Here is a 15,098-nt window from a genome sequence, read left to right on the forward strand (position 1 = left end):
AATGTGAAAAGGGCTCCCTAGGAGTACCTAGGATGCTTTGGGTGCCTAATACCTTCCCATTGCATAACCAACCCCCTTATCCAGATCTCTGACATTTTTACTAGTTTTTGATTCGATAAAACTTTTAGGTTTTTGTTCGCTTTCTAATCATTCCTTTGGATAAATAGAAGTGCGGTGGCGACTCGACTTGTATGATTTACCTTGGATTTAGGCAATATCTCTAATGGTAACGAATACCCCGCTACAGTTGTATTTACAAGTAAGAAGTATTCACAAAAAATGAAGTCAAAGTGATTCATTTACAATGAGTATTAATGAAAAGAGTTTGAAAAAATCAAAGGCATAAGGCCTAGGTTTCTAGTTTAAAAATAATGTCAAAGTTTGCACAAAATGAGTTTGGCTTGGATTAGAGTGGAGAGAAGAAGAGAAGGGCTAGTCCTAAACATGCAAATATAAGAGAAGAGATAAAACCCTTGGAGTTCCTTTTCTTGAGATCATAGAGATGATTCGAGATGCTCCTTTCCTTTGGACTTAGCAATCACTCAAGCAATCAAACAAATATTATATTCAAGCTCCTAGGATCTCCATTTGGCTTGTCTCTCTTAACTTGGCTATTCATGACAATGGTCCTTCTTACTATCTCAAGATGGAATCCCTGTCACACAAGAGCAAACATCAAAAAGTTCACAACACAATAAGAGAAATGGACAAAGAATGAGTTTAGATGAGGGGTCCTTTGAAGTCAACTTTAAGATTTAGCATTCTAAAGGCATGAGACCTAGTTGCTCTTCAATAATTTTAGCATTCTAAAGGCATGAGACCTAGTTGCTCTTGAACTCCTTTAAGCATAGGTGAGGTCCTAATTCTAAGTCCTTTCTCTTTTTTGCATTGGGTTCACACAAACAAAGACAAAACAAGCACAAGGCAATAATATATTTACACAATAATATGCTCAAGTGAGCAAAAGGAAAATAGCATAAACATAAACATGAGCTCAAATGAGCAAAAGGAAAAGACAATATGAATAAATGAGCAAGAAATTAAATTGCATTAAAGTAAATTGCAAGAGTTAAATGCTTGAATTAAAAGTTAGTAATTAGTGTTAGTGTGCCATAAGGCAATTTAGCACTATGTTAAGCAATTGTAAGTGGACTAATGTAGTAGTCACACCTATCTGAGGCCGGTCAATAAAACTATAGGCAAATAAACACAAGTTAGAGATCATGACTAGTAAGCCAAGCTCCTACAACTTGCCATGCAAAAAGAAAAGAAGAATGACCTTGTATGGATTTTAGGTTTTTTGCTTGACCAAGAAGCAACCTATCTTGGACACAAAGCAATTCACTTGATCTTTGATCAAGTTGAATTTGATTTGGATCAAAGAAGGTTAAGCCTCTCATATGTCAAGGCTAACCACAAATCATTAACTTATTGGTCAAAAGAAAAAGAAGAAGAAGAAGAAAAGAGATGAAGATGAAATGGAATGTACAAAATGAAAATTCAAATGTCATAACCAAAACACAATGATCAAATGTGAATGGAATCAACATCAATCAATGGTAAACAGAAGCGAAATGAAGATTAGAGGTCAAGAAAGGTCAAACATATTTTTGGTATTTTTTGGAATTAAAAGAATACATAAAATAAAATTAACAAAATATGGTCAAACTTCAAATCCAATTCAAATCAACTTGGATAAGTCCAATTGGATCATTATAAGTCTAACATGGTCAAACAAGGTTTGACAAATTTTCTCAACATTTTTTGAAAACAAAAACTACTTTAAAATCAATTAAAAGCATTAAAATATAACACAAATGGATTAAAATCTCAAATAAATCTCAAATCAATTAAGAAATTGATGAGAATATTTTCATAGACTTATCATGATCCAAATGTTTTAAGAAAATATTTTTGGAATTTTTGAATATCAAAAAGTATTTAAAATGAATTAAAAACAATTAAAAACAAAATAATTAAAAAAAAATATTAAATGGAATCACAAAAATAATTAAAAATCAGATTATGAAACTAGATTTTAAAAGAAATTTTTTTGCAATTGGTCTCATATTTTTGTGATTCCAAATAAAAGAGTTATGAATTTTTGAAAATAAATGGAATAAAAGAAAAATAAAACAGAAATTAAAATATATGAAAAATCCACAGCGCTTGGATCCACTTTCATTAATTGACGTGGACAATCCAAGGGACCAAAGGCGCGCGCTCATTGTGATCCTCAGTCAAACGCACCACACGCTGGATTTAAGAAAGCTAAGTAAAGCAAAGACCAGGACTAAATCGTGCATGTGAGATCCAAGCGATACAAGTCATCAACGTGGGGACGGTGGTGGAAACCACCGTCTTCTCCGATGATCAAACAGAAACCGGCCACCAGTTGCAGGTTTTGCAACCTCAACCAAACTACACGTGCCTTATACCAAATTAAAGTTGGGGTGATGTACATCACCCCTGTAACCTTGTATTATTCTCAAGATCTCTACGGAAGGAGAAATTTGAGATGGAAAATCCAGGTGTTCAATCTGAAATTCATCAATTCATGAAATTAAAGCCACCATTGGCTTGCCTCTCACACGAGGACTTCAGAGAACCAAACAATCACAAGCAAATCACATCATATAAGGAGATTCAGATCAAAACAGTTGAGATGTAAACCTTTGAAGTGCAACTTTGATGAGCACGATCCAACCAAACTCTTGCTTGCAGCTTGATCTCGAGGTATGGTATGAGTGCAAGGCTATGGAATAAGTATTGAAGATCAATTGATTTTGTTGAAATTCAAACTTGAAAAGAGAAATGAAAATTCAAAATTCCTTTGGTGTGAGGTTGGGTATGGATTTCAGCAGAGCTTTAGGTGCCTTCAGGTTGATAATTGAATGAAGCAAGGTTCCTATTTATAGCTGAAATGCAAGGCAAGGTGAGGAGAAACTCGTGTGCATGGTCATTGGGTCCTCCATGCATGGGCCTGTACAGGCGCATGTGAGGCCCAAAACTAATTGGAAATGCAAGCTGAAGTCACTTGGAGTTGAAATGGACGTGCATTCTGAGCTGCATTGGCTTGTGCATCAAGTTACAAAGTGAAATGCATAATTGATCACAAATGTTCCTCTCTTCGAAAGTCCCATATGGAAATTCCAAACATATGCATGTGAGTAATGGTTGGAAAGGTCTTGACAAAAGGAACAAAAGTTATTTTGGACAAAAATCCATTTGGAGTTTTGAAAATTGTGAAAACTGGTCATGAAGTTTGATGTACAAAGCATGTCTTTGAAATATTTGCTAAAAGTGACCAACTTCAAGCCCTTCCGTTTCTATGATGCAAGCCTCAAATGAAACAACCTTCAACATCAAAGTTGTATATATTTTCAAGATGACCAATTTGGACTTAAAGTTTGCATCATTTGGATTTTTGATGAGAAAGTTATGGGCACTTGAAGTTGGACTTTTTCAAGATTCAATGGCTTTGGTCCAAAGTGACCTATAATGTTTTGTATTATCACATGTGTTTCTTTTAGGATTATGAAATTGTGTCCAACATAACATTTGAATTAGACATCTTAAGCTTTCAGTTAGGGTTTCAGTCACATGTGTTTCTAATTCACCTCAAAATCATAAAAAATGAAGGAGTTAGGTCCTTGGGAAGTTGACCCAAAATTAGGGTTTCAGTCAAAATGACCTATAATGTTTTGAAATGAATGATGACCTTAAAAGTTTCAAATGAATTTTTTTATGAACATGAAAGTTGTTCATATGGTTTTTAAGAACATATTTTCTCTTGGGGTCATCTTCATTTGACAAACACATCAAAAGTTAGGTCTCAGTGGATTTCAATTTAGTCAGATGACTTGACTGGTCAACTTCCCAAGTCCAAACTTCAAATCTTGTTGAATGAATGATTAAGGGGGCTCAAATAGACTCATGTATGCATAAAATGATGAATTAAAGTACTTACCTTGATTGAATTTGATCATATGTTGAGGTTGCTTCATGAGCAAGGCACAGTCAATGCATAGATGAATTAGGGTTTCCTTGGGAAACAAGTCTCAAGCCCTTTGGTTTATCCTGATCAAAATGAAAAATTGAGATACTTGGGAGACATATATGATGATTTAGAGATTTGGGAACCATTGTCATTCTTGCTTTCATCTTCATCTAGCCACTTCATTGAGCATAGGGGCCTCATAGGAGCAATGGATCACATGACTACTAGAGCTTCAAAACAAAACAAGTTAGTAACATATTTTTGTGCTTTTGGTTAGTTAAACAAATAATAAAATCAATAATATACAATTCAAGCATGCTTGGTGGTCTCAAACCAACTCACATAAGTCCCACCCTAGGGTTAAGGAGCCAAGATGCTATGATCCTTGAAGCAAAATGCAGTGAGCAATGATATGATGCCATGAGGGATATTAGGGTCAAAATTAGGGTCTTACAATGCTTAATGGAGTTCAAGAGCAACTAGGCCTCATGCCTTTAGAATGCTAAATTTGTTGAAGAGCAACTAGGCCTCATGCCTTTAGAATGCTTGATCTTGAAGTTTGACTTGAAAGGACCCCTAATCCAAAACTCACTTTTTGTCCATTCCTCTTATTGCATTGTGAACTTTTTAATTGTTTGTTCTTGTGTGATAGGGATTCAAAACTTGAGATAGAAAGGAGGACCATTGTCATGAATAGCCTAGTTAAGAAAGACAAGCCCAATGGAGATCCTAGGAGCTTGAATGTTTATTTGTCTTGATTGCTTGTTGCTTGCTAAGTCCAAAGGAAAGGAGCATCTTGAATCATATTTATGATCTCAAGAAAGGAACTCCAAGGGTTTTATCCCTTCTCTCATCTTTGCATGTTTAGGACTAGCCCTTCTCTTCTTCTCTCCACTCTAACCCAAGCCAAACTCTTTTTGTGCAAACATTGACATTGTTTTCAAAACTAGAAACCTAGGCCATATGCCTTTGATTTTTCAAACTCTTTTCATTAATACATATTTTGAATAAATCTTAAGTCAACTTTGACTTCATTTTACAAATACTTATAACTTGTAAATACAACTCACTTCAAGGGATTTTTGTGGTTCCAATGGCCACTTTTGTTAAACTTTTTTGTATAAACATTAGCCATAGGTTTGAGTTATCATAGTGGTTGATGTAAACCTCACCTTATCCTTGGTGATTGGACTATAAGTCTTCCATACTTATTATAGGGTGGATCCCTCACTAGTATGTTGAAGCTCTCCTCACATGGTGGATTGTTGGTTTAGGTTGAGTTTTCTCCCTTTGATAACAAAAGACCTTAAGGCTTTTGATCAAATCAATTCACCCACTTATTTTGAGATTTTTACCCCGAACTACGAGGTTTTGATCCTACCTTTGTGATGGTACGTAGGCAATGGGTTTATCCATTCAAACAACAAAATTGTAAATAATGTATATTCTTTTCTCATCTCCTCAATCATGTTTGCACAAATCTTTTCACAAATACCAACCTACAATACACTTTGCAAAAAGGGTTCCCTTAGAGTACTAAGGATGTTTTGGGTGCTTAATGTAACACACTAAACCCCGCACATAATTTATCGCATAAATTAAATATAAAATAAAACCATATAGGGTGTCACACATTCATAACACACATGACCTGCTCCGTAACACGAGTTTAAAAAGTAAATTTCAATACACAGATTTGTAATAAGGATGTTTACACGATCTCCCACTTATCTGAATCATACCTGGGATGTTTACATGACATCCTTCTCATCTGATCGGTACTATGTATTCACATAATAAGGTATTCACAACTTGTCACTACATGCTCACTTCCATTTTAAAGTATCATCGCAGCGGAATTATCATCACAGTTACGGAAGATAAAGCAAGTAATAACATTTAGTCTCAACTTCAATTTTAATAACAAAATAAGAGAGTTGTAATAAATCAACTCAACATCTTAAGAATTCTCAACAACAAAATTAGTCTTATGACTTCAACATGATCAACATAAGGAATAAAGTAAGCGTTTAACCCAACCCGATGTTACATTATCAGAGCAAGGTACCACTGGTAAAAGCGACAAAATAAAGAAGTAATCCAAGAGCTACCTTCCACTTACTTCAACAATACTACTCTTGAGTATCTGCACGATGCCCATGTAAAGGCAACATTCAAATAGAAGGGATGAGAATTCATTTCAATAATAATGATATAGAATGAAGAATATAGTACAACATTTACACAATCATGCACAATAATATATCACATTCTTACATCCAAATCATAATCAACATCATACATGACAACTTCTCAATTATCATCAACATCATACAAAACCACATCTCATTTATCATTAACATCATATGCAACAACATCTCATCCAACAACACATCAATAACAACCAATACAAATGCAACACTTATGCAATGTGCTCAACACCAACTCAACATGCACATGGTACCAAAATGAACACTCAGGTTCATCTCACTCCATGATCCCCACCATAGGATCGATCCCCTCTTAGAATCGGAGCACAACAAAATCGCTACCATCACCATAGGTAACACTTCACTAATCCCCCATAATAGGAATTAGCTACTCGCACCCGATCCATCACCATGGGATCGAGGCTCACAAAAAATCATTACCATCAACACATGTAACTCTTCACTAATCCCTCATAATAAGAATTATCTACTCGCATCCGATCCATCACCATAGAATCGAGGCTCACCAAAATTGGACCGAAGCCCGTACACCAAGATGCATGACTCTCAAATAACATGCATTAACACAATAAGGTTCACCTAAAGGATCCCCTCACACATGTCATCATTTATGAATCACACAATTCATCATGCAACAACCAATTCATGTTACCACATGAACAATATCAACAAATAACAACAACTCATCAACATCTTAACATCATCGACATAACAACATAATTATCACACAATGATATTACAACAATGTCACGATTCATCAACCAAACGTATAAACCAATATATTTATCAATACAATAGGCATGTGAATATTATTAAAACATATCAAAAATCACTAACATGTTTTAGGTCTGAGAGTTAGCTTTCTAACGCTTCAAACGCCATCAAAATCGGACTTATGAAATGAAAGTTATGACCAAAATCGTTGGGATGTGTCAACAATTCATTAACCGAACGTAAGAACAAAAAATTCACCAACACAATAGGCATAGGAATAATACTCAATCAATTCACTTATCACCATCACATTATATCTCTTAGAGTCACCTTTCTAATGCTTTAAACCCCAACCCAAAATGATTCACGAGTTGAAAGTTATGATCAAAACCGTGCACGAAGGCGTTACTAAAAAGTTGTTGTTTTCTAAATTTTCCAACATAATTTTCATCTTCTTCAACCCCAAAAACGTCCATGAAATAATCTCGAAAATTATTTTATTCCTGAATCAAATTTATACCCTCTATTTCAGATATCCAACGCTTCAAACGGCACTCGATTTGGACTTACGGATCAAAAGTTATGACCAAAACGATTTCGACCGAAAAACATAAAAAAGGGCTCGCGATTGCGACGGACAGAATGTAGAATTTTCTGCGTTTTTCATCGTTGGAGGCCTTTCGGACCTCCGATTTCGATTCCGTAAAAAGCCAAACGCTCATAAAATTACAACCCATGTAATACTATAATTATATAAAGTTAATTTACAGTTTTAACCCAATTAAATAATTTAATCACAACTTTAAGATTATGCCTAAAATCTTCGAAATTGCAACAATGGTGAATATAAGTTTAATCATCAAAACAGAAAACTATACACATGTAAGACACATGAAATTCATCATATCATCATCATATAATAATCACCATAGCATCCAAATTCAAAACTATGAATCAAAACACTCAACCCTAAGGAGGTTAAGGGTTCCTCCATTCTATCCTTCTATCATATCATATACTATTGGAACAAGTTCTCACCCTTACCTTAGATTTTCCAACAAGATGCATACTTCAAGCTTTAACAATGGAGTTTTTCTTCAAGCCTCTTCTCACCACAAAATTCTATTTTATGTAAAACCCTCCAAACTCTCTTACTAACCTTTTTATCATTAACCTAATTCCCCTCAATCCGGAACTTCCACCATTGCCCTCACTTATCATATTATTTACCACCATACCCCTCTTGGCTCTAATTTTCTTTTAATAAAATAATACTAATAATATTCTTCTTTTTCTCCATATTATTTCTCCTCTTCTATTTTATTCCAACCAATTAAATAAAATAGTTATAGGCTAATTATTAAAAATTCTCATTATCCCCATTAAATAGGTAAAATAACTAAATTTCATTATTTAATTAAGATGCTCACATTCTAGTGATTTTTATTTATTTATTTAATTCGAATAAAACACTATTTATTTCAATCACTAATTAAAATTCTAATTAATTATCAACAACTATACCAAACTCTTACTACCTCCATACTTCTATTTCAAGGATACCTACCCCCACAATCATACACAATTAATTTAAAACATCCATTAATCATATAAAAATCTAAATAATTCAAATTAATTAATTAATTAAACTCTGGGTGTTACACTTAAAACTTTCTCATTGCATAACCACCCCCTTACCCAGATCTCTGACATTTTTATTAGTTTTTAATTCGATAAAACTTCTCGGTTTTTGTTCGCTTTCTAACCTTTCCTTTGGATAAATAGAAGTGCGGTGGCGACTCGAATTGTATGCTTAATTTTGATTTAGTCAATAAATCATAAGGTAACGAATACCCCACTACAGAAAAATGGCGACTCTGCTGGGGATGATGTTGCTTCCTAGTGGGTTTAGCCTACTTTGTGCCTTTGTTATATTGTATGTTTATATTTATTTGTGACATATTTTTGTGCAAAATTTGTGATGACTGTATTGTTTGTAATGAATGATTTGCTTGATATATATATATATATATATATATATATATATATATATACATATATATATATATATATATATATATATATATATATATATATATATATATATATATATATATATATATTGCTTATGTGCTTGGTGGTCTCTTGTGAGATGAGTTATATACCCGAACTCGAGTGCATTTATGATAGGAGAATGGCATAGTCTTGTTAACTTGTGTGGAGTTATTCCTTAGAAAGTTGACTTGCAAGCCCATTCACTTGGTGGAGGTCTTGTTGGGATCAATAATGTCACACGAGTAGTCGTGGTTAGGCATTACTCTTTCCAATATATACCTTAGAATCCAATGACCTTAGATTACCTAGCCCATCTTGGCCTATTTTAAGACGTAGTGCGAAGGTCGTTCAAGTGTAAGATTTGATACGATTGTTACGCGATACTACACTCATAAGAGTCTCTCTTGAGAATATTTTTGGAATACGAGTAGTCATTTTATCCGAAAGATGAGATGATGACTATGGGGACCATTTTAGAACATGATTGTCAGGTTTAACCATAGTACACTCCCTTTGGGTGGTTCTTAACCGAGACTCCATGCTCGTGACTCGCAACATACCTTGATTCACGGTTGATCCATTCTCGTATATCCTTAATATCAATGGAATTTGGGTGTTGATAAGGTGTAAACCATAATCCACAAAATGGATGATTGATATTGAGGCTGACTTGATCCATCCCGTGACCTTTGTGTGGCGTGACTTGCTTGATCCTTGAGTGTGATTGTTGCATCCACGCATTCATGCATTCATACACATCCATATCATCAACAATGAGAAAATTTTCAAGGAACTTAAGAGGTATATTTGAAAATTTTCATACATGGATAAGCAAAGAAGGAATACGAAGAAGTACAGTTTTAGACAACCCGACTTGAAAGAGTTAAGGAGTTTTACATCCTATGTATTAGATCCCTTGGAGTTCAAAGCTCGCCATGGGAAGCTTCTGTCTATTCTTTCTACTCAAGTGGATGAAGGTCTGATGCGTGTGTTGGTGCAGTTCTATGATCCCTTGTACCGTTGCTTCACTTTTCCGGATTTCCATCTTTTGCCTACGCTTGAGGAGTATGCCTATCTTGTGGGTATACCTATCTTAGATCAGTTGCCGATCAGTGGCTTGGAGAGAGTCCCTTCTTCCCAAGAGATTGCTGATCTGCTTCACATAGATGTATCTGATATTGGTGCTCATATGACTACCAAAGGTGGAATTCAAGGCCTCCCATCTGATTTTCTCATCGCCCAAGCTACTTTGTTTGGGAAGGCCATGAGTGAGGATACCTTTGAATCCATATTTGCACTTCACATCTATGGGCTAGCGTTATTCCCCAACATCGACAATTTTGTGGATGTGAATGCTATTAGGATTTTCTCTACTCTTATACCCGTTCTGACTCTATTGGGTGACACTTATTTCTCTTTGCATATGAGGAATGCAAAGGGTGGTGGTACCATTGTGTGCTGTTTTCCTCTATTGTACAAGTGATTTATTTCGCACTTGCCGCAGACGCTCACCTTCAAGGAGAATAAAGGATGTCTACGGTGGTCCACGAGACTTATGTCTCTCACTAATGATGATATCTTTTGGTATAACCGTGTACACAATAGTGTCCAGATTATTGACTCTTGTGGTGAATTCTCCAATGTGCCTCTTCTTGGTACATGTGGTGGAATTAACTATAACCCTACTTTGGCTCTCCGTCAGCTTGGGTTCCCCTTAAAGGATAAACCTAACAACATTCTGTTGGAAGGTGTGTTCTTTCAAGAGGGTAAAGATCCCCAGACCTTGAAGGGCAGAATGGTCCACGCTTGGCGCAAGATTCATAGGAAGGGAAGGAAAGAGCTTGGTCCGAAGAATTGTATTGCTTTGGAACCCTACACCTCTTGGGTGTGGAGGAGAGCTTCTGAGTACCGCATGCCCTATGACTACCCGAGACCTACACCTATGGTTATGGTTGGGCCTTCAACCCTCCCTAACCAAGGAGTAGAGGTGTTGAGAGATGAAGACTATTCGCGTGCTTGGGTCCGTGAGCGAGAAGAGCTACTTCAGCAACTCAGAGATAAAGATGTTGTGATAGAGTTTCTAGAGCATCAGATTATTGATGAGCCAGATGATGTGGTGAATTCTCTTCTTCCTCGGTCATCCAAGTTTTAGAAGAGGAAGTAGGACCGACTCGCCAAGGAGAAGGCAGATATGGAGGCAGCCTATGAGAGAGAGGTGAAGAGGCTTCGTGCAGCTTATCTTCCGGTCTCGAGAGCTTTGGACGATTGTTTCTAGGGTTCCATAGGATGTTATTTTTCCTTCTCTCTTGTATTGTATTTGGTTACCAAGACTGTACTTCTTTGGTGTAAATTTTTTTCCAGATATTATTGATATGAATATTCCATTATATGTCTAAAAGATTAATATTTTCCAAACATTTGCAAATAGATCTCTAAAAGTTCCTCTGTATAAAAATAAAATCATATGCCCAAGCATTGCATGCATCATATGCATAAGAAGGTTTTGTTCAGGGCTTCTTGATCAGTGGTCTAACTCTGTGTTCTTTATTTATTTTAAAGACAAGTTGACGCACCAGTACAACACCAGGGCCAATCTACCAAAGCTGATGGATCATCTTATACAAGAGAATAGAGAACTTAAGGAGGAAGTAGCTAGGTTGACTGCCATGATGGAGTCATTCCTGGATGCTCAGAGCCAGTCTTCTCCAACGCCTGCAACTCCTCCCTCAAGGACGGTAATCTCAGAGGTAGCTTCCTCTATTGTGCCTGCTGTAGCGGTGTATTCGTCACTTTATGATTTATTGATAAAATCAAAAGCAAAGCATACAAAGAATCGAGTCGCCATCGCACTTTTATTTATCCAAAGGAATGGCTAAAAAGAGAACAAAAGCCTAAGAAGTTTTACATAGAAAACTAATGAAAAGATCAGAGATCTGGGTAAGGGGTTAATTACGCAATGGGAAGGTGTTAGGCACCTAAAACGTCCTAGGTACTCCTAGGGAACCTCTTTTCACAACTTGTTGTACGAAATGTTATTTGTTTATGAAATATTTATTGTGCAAACATGATTGAAGGGATGAGAAAAGAATATACAAGTTATTGTTTTTGTGTTTGAACGGGTGAACCCGTTGCCTACGTACCTTTCCATGGATGGTAAGGATCAAAACGCCGGAGTTCGGCTAAAAGATTTCCAAAAGTGTGTGAATTGATTTTAAAACAAAAGCCCTAAGGTCTTTCGTTATCCACGGGAGAAAACTCAACCTATACAAACAACAAGTCCACCATGTGAGAAAAGCTTCAACTTGCTAGTGAGGGGTTAACCCTATAATAAGCAAGGAAGTCTTACAATTCAATCACTAAGGACAAAAGGAGAGATTAACATCAACCAACTAGGATAAATCAAACCTATGGCTAATTTATGAAAACTTATCAAGAATGGACAAAGCCACAAAACAATTGAATGAGTGGAATTAATCAATTAGATTTTATTCGCAAAAGATGGTCAAAGTATGATTAGAATTCAATTCAAAAGAAGTATTATGAAAATGAAGTTTGAAAAATCAAAGGCTTAAGGCCTAGGTTTCTAATTTGAAAAGAAATGAAAATGTTTGCACAATAGTTTTCAAGTTTTAAGTTAACATGCAAATGGAGGTTTAAAGAAACAAAAGGTGGGAGGGTTAAGGGAGTAAAACTTCTTAGGTGTTCACCTCTTGAGATCATATGTAGATGATTCAAGTGATTCCTTTGGAATAGGCAACAATGCAAATAACAGATGAACACAGTAAATGGATACCGGATGCCAATCAATGGACTTATTCCAATCTCACAAAACAAAATGGATACCGGATTCCAATCAATGGACTTATACCAATCTCCTAAAACCAACAAAACAAGGATACCAGATGCCAATCTATGGACTTATACTAGTCTCACAAAACAAAATGGATACCGGATGCCAATCAATGGACTTACACCAATCTCCTAAAACAAAATGAAACATGGATACCAGATGCCAATCTATGGACTTATACTAGTCTCACAAAACAAAATGGATACTGGATGCCAATCAATAGACTTACACCAATCTCCTAAGACAAAATGAAACATGGATACCAGATGCCAATCTATGGACTTATACTAGTCTCACAAAATAAAATGGATACCGGATGCCAATCAATGGACTTACACCAATCTCCTAAAACAAAATGAAACATGGATACCAGATGCCAATCTATGGACTTATACTAGTCTCCCACCACATCATAGGAAACAACTGCCAATCAATGGACTTATGCTTGCCTCCTCCATGGACAAAACAAAATGTTACAAAGTAATGAACAATGATTATGAAATGATATATAAGTAATGAAGATAAATGCACAAAGGCACACATAAGCAAATATGTACAGATGAATCAAGTAAGCAGACAAACAAGTCAATTAGCACACACTATATACAATCAATTAGGCTCAAGCAAGGTTAGGCTTTACAGCCAACTGGAATGGAGTATTTTGAGCTCTTAACCCTAACATTGAGAGTTAGGGTGAAGCAGATGAAATGGAGATGAAGGGTGTGCCTCATAGCTCTTATCCCTGGTCAGGGAGAGCTTTGATCATTGGAAAGTGTGGGAGTTCAGAAAGTTGGAACTCTTCTCCACAAATGGTTGACTCTATAAGATCTTGGGTTATTATTCACCATGCATCAACACATGGTGTGAGCAAGGTGAATGACACGCTGAGTAGCAGGAGATGGATTACACATCTCTTTTATCTGCCAATTGCCTCATAAGAGGACTTTTCCTGCTTGGCACAAAAATTAAACAAGCACAAACATTGCCTCTTAAGGAGGGCTTCAGACAGGTGCCTACCAATAAAAGTAGGTCTTCCAGACTACATGAAGATTAGGGATTATACCTAAGTGGTTAAGCAACCAAGCAAAGCAAAGTTCAAATGAACTTAAAGCAACTTAGGTACCTGTGGAAACAACTAAACAAATCAGTACAATGCTCAGACAAACAGACAACAGTCAATAAGCAACAGACAATCCCAATGTACAAAATGTGTAAGCCAAAAGGCAAACTCAAATGAGTTAGCATCAACGTACAAAACACACAAATGTTAGTAATCAATAGCAAACATCAACAATCACATGATGAAGCATCATCAACTATGGAACTTGGATGCTTAAACCTGAAATCAAAGCTCACATGTAAGCAACAAACCACTAGGTCAAAGCCTAGGGTCAAAGATGGAGAAAATTTTTAAAACATGAGCTGAAATTTAACACAAAGCAACTTCAAGCTCATATTGACATATCCTAAAAAGGCTCACATCAAAATCAATTACCAAAAGCATTTCATGATCAAGTGAAGTTCAAGACAATTTCAAAGCTCATATGTGATCATCATGAATGAAAAATTCAAATCAAAACAAAAATGATTCAAAAAAAAATCTAGAGAAAATCATGAGCAATCAAGACATCTAACATGATCAACATACAAAAAATCAGAAGCATTGGACATCATTTGGCATGGAAATCACTTGGCACAAGTTGGACATTCAAAGGTGTGAGACAAATTGTCACACCAAGTTAGCACAAGCATAAAACAGCAATGGAGCACAGGAAAAATACTAAACCAAAACCAAAATGTCAAGCAATGTGTCTAGATTCATCATGCAAAATATCAGGTTCATTGGATAAGAAACAAGCATTTCACAATGAGATAAGCAAGGCAAGGTCACAATTAGACATATGATCAATCATCCTAGCACCAAATAAAATCCAGCCAAGCACAACTTGTTATGCAGGTATTTTTTGGATCAATTTTCAAATTGTTATGCATTTTACAAATTGGAAAAAAATTAAAAAAACATATGAAGCATATAGCATGGTTCATGGAGGGAAAATGAATAAATGAAATAGCATTTGAAATTATTGCACCGGCCAAGGATCGAATCCTGTGAGGATTCAAATGTGTGGCGCGCCAAGGTGCTAAACGCACCGTTTCACTAAATTACGTGGCCAGTCAGTGCTCGGTCAAACCAATCCAGACTAATCAATGTGCAAACAAAGCAAAACGTGGACCAATACATGGCGAG

This window comes from Lathyrus oleraceus, chromosome 7, assembly GCF_024323335.1.
Source record: "Lathyrus oleraceus cultivar Zhongwan6 chromosome 7, CAAS_Psat_ZW6_1.0, whole genome shotgun sequence".
In the NCBI taxonomy this organism is placed as follows: Eukaryota; Viridiplantae; Streptophyta; class Magnoliopsida; order Fabales; family Fabaceae; genus Lathyrus; species Lathyrus oleraceus.